A 7418-nucleotide genomic window follows, 5' to 3' on the forward strand; every position below is an offset into this window, starting at 1 on the left:
TAAAACCCTATATATTACAGCATTTTACACCTAATTATAGAGTTACGTTAACATTTAATTTAAGTGCTCATTGTCAATCTTTTGTACTGTGTTGTGATGTTCTTTCACCTATATCCAATGCCAAGCATCCACAACTATCCGAATAATCATGATGTCTTCTGCATTTTAGTAAATGATAGAAACATAGAGATCAATATGGCTGCAGAATCAGAAGAACATTATTGTCCTTACAGTGGCTGTCAGTGGCATACTTAATACCAAGGAGCATGGTTTTAGTCACACACACTTTTACCCCTGTATATACATTGTTCAATCCATTTCAGTTTCCTCCCAGCAATTGCCATGCCTCACCAAACAATAACCTACATCTGATGTCACATTGGATGAGCATTCTCAGCAAGGACTAATGGAAAATACCAAATCCAGCCAACGATAATTGTTTCAAGAAAGGAGTTTTTCAGAAGTTTCATCCGTTGATTTTAAGGACCCTGGTAGATATCAAACAGCACGGAAAATTCCCCATCTGAATCAAGGCATCTTGATTGATGACTTAGTAAATGATGCCTATGTGAGAGAATCGGAGTTTTCCCTTCCAGCATTCAAAGGAGGGAGGAAATTCACACGGTTATTTGAGAAACCTGTATTCATGGAAATGCAATACATTATAATCTATCAAACATATTTACTGAAGTCTTACTATGAGGGTTACTGTACTACCATCATAGAACAAGAGAAAACTGAAAACAGGAATCAGGAAGAACTAGAAACAGGCCTAAAAGCCAAAGCAGGTCAACTCCATGTCACTCTCCTTTAAAGAGGTGATTCATATTAATTCGTTCTCAATCCATGATTATTGTTCTTTAAGCCTACCCTATCAGGGGCATCAGCCTGGCTCAGTCTGCCAAACATGCAACTATTGATCTTGGGGTTGTAGTTTTGTGCTCCATGTTGGTTGTAGACATTGCTTTAAAAATCTTTAATCCTACTTTATCATAACAGCTTTCCCAATGCTTTATTTTGATTGACATTTGTTTTGTTAGATTAGTTCTTTAAATAATCTTCTTACATAGAAAAGGGTATTTCCAGAGTTCTTGTGAAATAGACCATTTTTCTCTGAGGTCTTTATGTGCAAATGACAGTCTGTCAAGTATGGATCACTTAGATCCTAAACTTTACACCTCAAAATTCCAGTGTCTTTGTATGGTCTAAGTCAATAAATAGAATTTTAAATCTAGTCTCTTTTTATCGAATTAATAATAATAATTAGTAGTAGCAGTAGCAAAACCACTTTTTTCTTTATAAGTAATTCCAGGTTTGTTTTTGTTGTTTTTTAACTTATTGAAACTCAAACATTTTTCCTCCTCAGGGTATAAAGAGGGAAGTGCTTTTGAAAATTTTTCTCCTATAAAGCACCAAAAACCCTTTCAAACTTAGAACTCCTATTTTTTTTCCAGCTCTCTGATAGTAAATATATAGTACATCACCTCTAGAAGTGAATCAGCTGGATTTGCAGCATCTGCTTCTAACTCTCTGGCAAGTTATTTAAAATTTCCTGCAACCTTCTTCTCAACAGTTGTTAAGTAGACGTAAGAATATATATTATAGAAGTTTCCTGCGGATTAAATGAGATAACGGTAGATGCAAATCACAAATGATTCATACATGGTAGTGGTTATTATTTGTGATTATTGGCTTTGTTTATATTATTCATGGTTTCTTCCACTGAAAACATATAATTCTTAGGATTTCTATCATCTTCTTACAATGTATATCCCTATTTAATCATTTATCTATTATTTTCTTCTTATTTTTAACTTTCCTATTCATTGTGAATGAAATTATTGTTTTCTAAACAGTCATTTTATTTACCTCAAATTTATTATTTCCAAAGAAGTTTTTGATGTTTATTTTGTGTCTTAAATTTTTCTTTTCTCTTGATTTTTCTTTCTTCCTTTCCTCCCTCTGAACTGCCAGCTCCCATTGCATCTCTACTTTTATTTCAAGATGTTCTTTCTTTTTTAGTCATGTATAGAGAGAAATTTTTGAAAGATATAATTATCTTCGGAATCATCAAGGCATTGTATCCATTTTTCTAGTTTCTGCTCATAGGTCTGCTATTGTTTTTGTTTTCATTTTTGAGTTCAAAGAATTAGTTCAGTCCTGATGTAGTTCAGGTAGAGTTACCACCACATGATAACTTCCTCCTTTCAGATTTCAATATGATGGTCAGATTGATGTATAAAGTCCTTACTCGCAAGTCAAAATTTGTGAATTGTGTTTAGAGGTATTTGAAGTATTTTACTGGCCTGAAGTTAGGTCTAATTTTTCTATGTTTTTGGATTTTTTGATCGAGCTAGGGAGTCAGATGCAGTTTGAAGTCGTCTTTTCAACATTACAGTTTGTGAGTGCCCTACTCTCAGCATGCTAAGCTTAGTCTCAGTATATCTTATGGTGCTTTCCCTGCCATATGTATGCATTTCAGGAAGTAAGGAAGCACTGCATATGCCTACTTCCTGCAGTGATGTATATCGGCAGTCTCCCAATGCCAGTGAGAAAAGAGCTGTTGACAAAGGTTGGAGACAGAACTTCTAGCACTCATAGAATAAAATGATAACTTCTGTGCACTTGAGGGAAAGTTGCTTATTTTCTCTTCTCTTCTAAATTTTAGCTTTTAGTTCTCACAATTTGGTAAAGTCAGATGTATTGTCATTTTTTCCTACTTTCTTCTTGGCAACTATTCTGGCTTGTTAAGATTGTGGTTGAATGTGGAATACTACTGGTATTATAATTTTTTCCTGTTTTATTTTTGGATGTCTGTTCTGCTTCATAAGGCTGTAGTTGCATGAGATATGTGGTTCAAGAATATACTTTTAAATTCATCTCCATCAACAATGCCATTTGCTTAAATTCAGGATGAAATTTACATGTGTCCTTCATTTTTCTTTAATTACACTAAACCCTTTTCCTTCTGTGTGTTTAAGAGAAAACTTGGTAGGAAGTATAGCAAGCCCAAATGGTCTGTCAACCCGCTAATATAAAAGTTTGTCTCTTTAAACATTCCAGACTCTACAACTTGATATTCCATAACTAAATATTCCTGGGAGATATTCCTTTAGGAATATTCCTGCAATTAAATTTCCTAGGGAAAATACTCAGACTCACACCAAATTTTGTCAAATATCCTTAATATCTACTTATCCGTTGCCCCCCCCCACCCCCTTTAGGTAATGTAACATTCCCTCCCTGTTTCCTGATCAAGATTTAGTTGTTCCCTAGAGACCATTTTTCACACTTTACTGCATCTTGCTGACAATAGTGAATAAGTTAGGGCTAGTAGGGTGCTTGTGAAAGGGATGGGAATGACCTCAGAGCTTTATGTACTTCTATGTTTTCCCTGTTTTTTTCCTCCACCTTATGTTATGGGAACCAATGCTGGAGGCTTCCAGCTTTAACCCCACAGACACATCCAACACCCTGAACAATGGAAGAAGAGAAATATAGAAAAACTATCAGTCCCTAAATGATCTGAAATATTCAAGCCCCTTAGCCGCTGTAGCCTACTCACCCACAAACTCCTTTATGAGAAAGAAATAATCTTCAATCTCACTTAAAGCTCAACATTCTGGTGCTGTTTTTATGGTAGCCGCTTTTTGTATCTTAACTAATACAAAATACTTCTACATAGTGTGCTCTTAATAGAAGGAAAAAGACCACAGTGAATAACTCATTTTATATGTTGCTTTCTTAGGTTCATGATTGCTAAAATTTCTTCACAGGAACACTCTAATAACTTCCTAGAGTTTACACTGCTTTCAAGGCTTCCATAAGTAGGACAGTAAAAATGAAAGTGTTTCTAGTTGTTTATTGTTTGTTGTTGTTGTTTCTAATGAAAGAATGTAAGCCCATCTGCTCTTATTTCTTGGCAATGAGATGGTTGATGGGAAACCACTAAGTGAAATCCACACCCAACGAGAAGGTCTCATAACAGCATGATGTTATGTTTCAGGAAATGTGTAAAGGGATTCGAAAAACGGGAAAGAACTAGTAGCCTTTTGTCAATGGCATCTCTATTCTTTCACAGACCTACCATTTTCAGAAGGATATTTTAAAAGCTGATTTTTTAAATCTTTGTAATAGCATAAGCATCACTTTTTAAGATTAGTCTGACATCCTGTAACTTTTTTTTTTTCATCCAGTGGAGATGTGAAGTCAATGGCAGCTTCATAGCTTTGTATTGAATGTCTTTTGAACATGGACTACATCAGTTTCCTATGGAGTTTCACAAAGGAGAAATTTTGGCAATGAGAAAAGCCTCTAGCATGTTAGAAACAGAAAGAAACATATATGCTTCAGAAATAGCAAAGGGCTTGCCTGCCAAACCAACCCTGTGGCGCACATGCTTCTGTATTACAGTCCTGCTTTCTTGAAACTCAAAGCAGAGAGGAATCAGTGGAGTCTTTTCTGGCTTAAAGCCATGTCCCCTAAATCTGTGCTAAAAGAAAAACCTGTGACCTCTATCTCTCAGTGAAAACCTTATGCCTCACTGACTCTCATCTTAATGCAAATTTCCATGTCCTTGCATATAAAAGCAATACTTCGAAGGCTTTAAAAAACAAACAAGGCATTGCAGTGAAATATAAGTATGAGCGGTTATTTGGAATCATAAACATGAATAGTATGCTGGAGCACAATTTTTAAAAATAATAAGCACTATGTAGCATGTACTGTACTAAGCATTTGACATAGTGTTATTAATCTTGAGGATTCTAGGATATACGATGTTATCTCCATTTTACAAATGAGAAAGCTTGAAGTTAGAGTTCCAAGGGAATTTAGCTTGTATGTGGTGGGTATGAGTTGCTCATTCAGGTCTACCTAAATCCCAAATCTATGTTGTGACCTTAATTACTACACAAAGCAATACAAATTATTTGGCATCTGTGACTTATAAGAACTATATATTTAATGATTCAGTGACCACAATGTATTTCTCATATATATTTGGTCTTCCTCCAGTTTCTGGTTCCAATTTCTAAAACACTTGGAATTTCCTAAATGAGAGAGTGATAAATATGTCTTTTCTTATGTAAATGAGGTAACTTTTGGATCACACCCCTTAACTCTGGGGAGGAGAGAAGGGCTGGAGGTTGATTTGATCAATCATGCTTATATAGTGAAGCCTCCATAGAAACCCAAGAAGATGGGGTTCAGAGAGCGTTGGGATTGGTGAACACTTAGAGATGCAGGAAGAACTGGCCTGCATAGAGAGGATGAGGAAACTATGCCCTTTCCCCCATGCCTTGCCCTACACAGATCTGACTGTTCCTCAGTTATATTTGGGTTTGGAGAGCAGGCTGGTGAACCAGAATGCTTCCATGTGCCACTATGCAGAGCCCCAGACTCCAGAGGACAGAAGCTCCTTTGTTTAGCACCTCGCCTTATTTATCTCCTCACCTGGCTCTTGATTTTTATCTTTTAATAGCTCTTGTAATAAACCAATAATCTAGTGAATAAATGGATTTCCTGAGTTCTGTGAGCTGCTCTAGCAAATTAATTAAACCAGAGGAAGGGATCATGGGAACCTCTGATTTACAGCCAGGCAGTCAGAAGTACTGGACAACTGAAGTGGAGGGCAGTCTTGTGAGACTGAGCCCTTGAACTGTGGAATCTGTTGCTATTTCACGGTGAATAGTATTAGAAGTCAGTTGAATTATACCTAGTTGGTGTTTGAGCATTGATTGTTGGGGAAACTCATTCCTGCACACACATTGTAATTGGTGTTAGAATCACTTTTAGTATTATGTACTAAGTGCCAATGGCTTTAGGACTAAGAGTTTTATTTAAAGAGTATGATCAAGAACTATACAACTATAGACATTTTTTCCAACTCTTTAAGCTGAAGTTTTGAACTGAAGCCGACAAAAATCACACCAACCTTAAAAGCTTACCAAGAAATAAACTATTTGTGAAATGTGACAGTATTATCCTCAGTAATTTTTTATTCTTGGTAACATCGTTTTATACTCTACATTTTGTTCTTAAAATCCCCAGAATACCAAAAGTCAAAAGGCACAATAAGAAAAAAGAAATCATGACAAAATAGACCATTATGACATGAAACAGGGGGAAAAAAAAACTATACTAAAATAGCACCTTTCAGGAACATTTGTTTTGGCTTCTCAAGAGAGAAAAAGAGTTCCCTAAGCTTAAGAAGGCAATGCTGACTGCACAAAAAACAGTAACAACAACAAATGAATGAGAGCTGTTTGTTTTTGTAAAGCAATTGTAAGAGACAGAACCTTGGAAGCATCTTGCACCACTTTTTGTTATTCCTGATTTTCCTAGCAACAGAGTGAATGCAGTTACAATTGCCAAGCCAGAACTTGTGGGTTTTTGAGTCAAAGCCCAGCTCTCAGCAAACTGATTTTGGTTTCATCTAATTGCCTGGCATTGGAGGCACATGAAGGTAAATTAAGCCTTTTGAACTCTGGATATAGGACCTAATTCTATACATAGAAATGATCTACTATTTCAGTTAACCTTTTTGGATAATGGTTTACCCATTCAGAATATATTTTTACCATTTTACGTCCCCTTCCATCTGTCTGAATCCTTCCTGGTACCTCCTGCCCAATATCCAATTACTTCATTTTGCTTTCTGGTCACTTAATCTTTTATTTTTGCCCACTGAATAATTTGAAGTAGACTTCTTGGAAAGCTAATGGCTCAAGCATTAATGTTCCATTATACTCTTTCTATTCTATGAAAAATACCTTTCTAAGTCATAAGCTATGCCAATTCTTGCCCCTTGTTTCATTATATTAGTTTATTAATTATCACTGTGGTTATAGTTTGACTAGAGAAGCAACTGTCTAGTTATGAAAAGAATATAAGGTGTGGAATAAGGATCCTTGTGTTCAAAATGCTATTATTTGTTATTTGAGTTTTGATTAATTCATGTAGCTTTTCATGGTTTAACTTCTATCTTAAAGGCCCTTTTTTCTACTCATTCTTTTATTTCTGGCTCTTAATATTCTACCATAATTTAAACATTTTTTCTTCTCCATATTGCATGCTAACTCTTCTTCTCTTAACACTTATTTTCCTCCTGAAGTAGACCAAATGTTTGTGTGTCTCCCTAAAATTCATATGTTGAAACATAATCCCCAGTATGGTGGTATTTGTGGCCTTTGGGAGGTGATTGGTTTATGAGGGTTGAACCCTCATGAATGAGATTATTGTCCTCATAAAAAAAGACTCTAGAGCGTTATCTCATTCTTTCCCCTCCATGAGGACACAGATGAAAAACTGTATGTGACAGTGGGTCCTCACTGAACACTAAATTTTCTCGTGCCTTCATCCAGCTTCCAGAAATGTGAAAATAAATATCTGTTGTTAATAAGCTACCCAATCTATAG

The sequence above is a fragment of the Vulpes vulpes genome, chromosome 12 (assembly GCF_048418805.1).
Source record: "Vulpes vulpes isolate BD-2025 chromosome 12, VulVul3, whole genome shotgun sequence".
NCBI lineage: Eukaryota > Metazoa > Chordata > Mammalia > Carnivora > Canidae > Vulpes > Vulpes vulpes.